The following is a 3,923-nucleotide window of genomic DNA, read 5'->3' as shown; positions in this document are numbered from 1 at the left end:
CCCCTTCCCCCCTACCAAGAATAGTCAGTCCACTCTCCTTCTATGCCCCTGGTTCTATTATATTCACCATTTACTCTGTTCATCAGATTTTTTATTCACTTGATTTTTAGATTCACTTGTTGATAGATGTGGATTTGTTGTTCATAATTTGTATCTTTACCTTTTTCTTCTTCTTCCTCTTCTTAAAGGATACCTTTCAGCATTTCATATAATACTGGTTTGGTGGTGATGAACTCCTTTAGCTTCTCCTTATCTGTGAAGCTCTTTATCTGACCTTCAATTCTGAATGATAGCTTTGCTGGATAAAGTAATCTTGGTTGTAGGTTCTTGGCATTCATCACTTTGAATATTTCTTGCCACTCCCTTCTGGCCTGCAAAGTTTGTGTTGAGAAGTCAGTTGACAGTCGTATGGGTACTCCCTTGTAGGTAACTGACTGTCTTTCTCTTGATGCTTTTAAGATTCTCTCTTTGTCTTTTGCCCTTGGCATTTTAATTATGATGTGTCTTGGTGTGGTCCTATTTGGATTCCTTTTGTTTGGGGTTGTCTGCGCTTCCTGGACTTGTAAGTGTATTTCTTTCACCAGGTAGGGGAAGTTTTCTGTAATTATTTCTTGAAATAGGTTTTCAATATCTTGCTCTCTCTCTTCTTCTGGCACCCCTATAATTCGGATGTTGGTTTGGCTTGAAGCTGTCCCAGAGGCTCCTTACGCTATCTTTGTATTTTTGGATTCTTTTTTTCATTTTGCTTTTCCAGTTCGGTGTTTTTTGCTTCTTCATATTTCAAATCTTTGACTTGATTCTTGCGATCTTGTAGTCTGCTGTTGGAACTCTGTATAATATCCTTTATTTCAGTCAGTGTATGCTTAATTTCTAGTTGGTCCTTTTTCATAACCTCGAGGGTCTCACTAGATTTCTTGAGGGTCTCACTACATTTACCGGCGGTCTCACCAGACTTTTTGAGGGTCTTACTAAATTTATTGGCAGTTTCTAGAAAGTTCTTGAAAAACCTTAAAAGTGTGGTTTTGAACTCTATATCCAGTAGTTTGCTTTCCTCCATTTCTGTCATTTGTGTCCTGTTTCTTTGTCTCCACATTTTTTATGCTTCCCTGTGTTAGTAGAGTGGCTTTGTGTGCTAGGTGTCCTATCGGGCCCAGTGGCTCAGCCTCCCCAATTACCTGAGGTGGACACTCTTGGTGCACCCCTTTGTGAGCTTTGTGCACAGTCTTGTTGTAGTTAAGCCTTGATTGTTGTAGGCATCACTGGGAGGAATTGACCTCCAGGCCAATTGACTGTGAGAATCAGCTGTGTCTACAGTGGGAAAACTTCTGTGCTGAAGACACCCTTATGGGGCTAGACTTGCTTCAGTGGGGTTTTGGTGCTCACTGAGTCTTCCCTCTGAGTGTGTCCCTTATGGATCTGAGGAGATGTAATCTGGATGGTCCCACTCTGACCACTGGGTACACTGGCTCTTGGATCTCTAAGGAGGGCCTAATTTAGCCTCTGCCTGAGGCTACCCAGGAGGAGCTATGGAGAGATCTGCAGATTCCCCTTCCTTGTTTGGGGTTTAGAGGTTCCCAGATGAGGCCCAGCTGTGAAGCAATGCAAACTGCTGTGGGGCCTTGGGCCTTGTTTTGGAAGTTCTGTATCTCTCTGGCCCAGCTGAAGTTTGTTAGGTAATTTTCAGATTGCAAAGGGCCAGAGCATTCATATGCAAAAGTCTCTGCACACAGCTTGGGTGGGGCGGGGTCTCAGGGGATCAACAGGGCGGAGCAAGCAGCTATGGCTGATCCTCAGCCCTGCCCTAAGGGGCCCCGCATCTCAGTGTCCTGGTAATTGCTACAAGCACCTCTGAGAGAAAGCCGCCCTCGAGTTCTAAGTTCTGCCTGCTGCCAGACTGTCCAGTCTCTCCCTGCACGAGTCCGGGTCCCCAGAGACTTCCTGGAACCGGAGTTCAGAGCAGTTGGGGGCTTGTGACTTCCTCCTGATTCAAAAAGACAGCCGCATCCTCAGTCACCAGCCCTTGCCACGTCGCCTCCGTACCTCTGCACTCCACCTCCACAGCTCCTCTGAGTCTCAATGTGCTTTTCTCTTTCCTTCTAGTTGTAGAATTTCCACTCAGCCAGCCTTCCTGTAGTTCTGGATGATGTCTGTTTTGTCTTTTAGTTGTATTTTTGAATTTGTTGTGGGAGGCAGCAATTTCTGGTGTTTACCTATGCCGCCATCCTGGTTTCTCCCCATAAATATTAATATATAGTTTTTCTTTTCAATTTTACTTTATTTTTATTATTTTTCAAATTATTTTTTAGTTTTCAATTATAGGTTGCACACACTACTATATACTAGAGGCTCAGTGCATGAAATTCATGCACTGGGGGGGGGGGTGTCCCTCAGCCCAGCCTACAGTCTCCAATGGTGGGACCCCTCGGACCTAAACCGGCAGGCAGACATCCCTCTCACAATCCTGGACTTCTGGCTCCCAACCGCTCACCTGCCTGCCTGATTGCCTCTAACCGCTTCTGCCTGCCAGACTGATCACTCCCTAACCACTCCCCTGCCAGCCTGATCGATGCCTAACTGCTCCCCTGCCTGCCCGATCGCCCCCAACTGCCCTCCTCTGCTGGCCATCTTGTGGTAGCCATCTTGTATTGACATGGGTGTTGCCATCTTTTGACCACATGGGGGCAGCCATCTTGTGACCACATGGGAGTGGCCATCTTGTGTGAGGGCATGATGGTCAATTTGCATATTACCTCTTTATTATATAGGATTAGTTTCAGGAGTACACCCCAGTGATTAGACTTTATATAACTTACTTAGTGATTATCCTGATAAATGTCATCCCCATTTACCACTGTACATAGTTATTATATACTAGTGACCCAATGCACAGATTTATGCACAATGAAAGGAAATCAATTAGAAGAAATATTTCAGTATCGCTATTTGATCTTTCTGTATAATAGAAGTGTGAAAAATGAAATAAAATTAGTAAAATGTATGTAAAAATAATATATAAACTGATTAATAAACAAACAATAACAACATTGTATAACAACAAAGACATGATATAAAAATATGATGTAGAAACAACCAAAACATGATATAAAAACAACATTGATAAAACCAATGACTGATAAATTGATTAAACTTATTCTAATATCTCCCTGTATACCACATTAACAGTGAAAACAGACTTGTGCTTGACTAATTTCCCTTGTGATGAAGTATTTACAACTTTAACTTCAACATCACATGCTCTTTGAACTTGAGAGAAAGCAACATATAACTGACCATGTGCAAAAACGGGTTCAGGTAGGAATATTCCTACTCTGTCTAGAGTTTGTCCTTGTGATTTATTAATAGTCATCGCAAATGCTGGCACCATGGGAAACTGTCTTCAAATTAATTTAAGTGGAGGCCAGTGTCAGACAGGGACAGTTGTGCCAATAGTTGGTCTTCATCCATATTCTGTTGATGCTTCTGCTTTCTTTCAGCTTCAGAATGTTAACAAAAACAACCAAATTCACTACCAACAATAATTGATCAAAACACACATGTACAACTGGCACCAGCAAGAGCTTTATATGTATTGTGCATGCGAGTCAATGTTCATTTTTAAATTGCCATGCATGTCATATGTACCACTGGTCGGTCAGTCAGACAGTTAGACTTTTATATATATAGATTTTAAATTATAATTGTTATGCTCTACTTCATATTCCAATGACTATTATGGTACTACCAATTTTTACTTTTTAATCCCTTCACTTTTTTTTTTTTTACCAAACCTCCAACCTTCTCCCATGTGGCAACCATCAAAATGTTCTCTATATCCACAAGTTCATTTCTGTTCTGCTTGTTCCACTATTTTGTTTTTATTCAATTGTTGATAGGTATGTATTTATTGCCATTTTTTATTTTAC

This window comes from Myotis lucifugus, unplaced genomic scaffold (genome assembly GCF_000147115.1).
Source record: "Myotis lucifugus unplaced genomic scaffold, Myoluc2.0 scaffold_1, whole genome shotgun sequence".
Taxonomy (NCBI): Eukaryota; Metazoa; Chordata; class Mammalia; order Chiroptera; family Vespertilionidae; genus Myotis; species Myotis lucifugus.
This window is presented reverse-complemented; position numbering follows the sequence as displayed.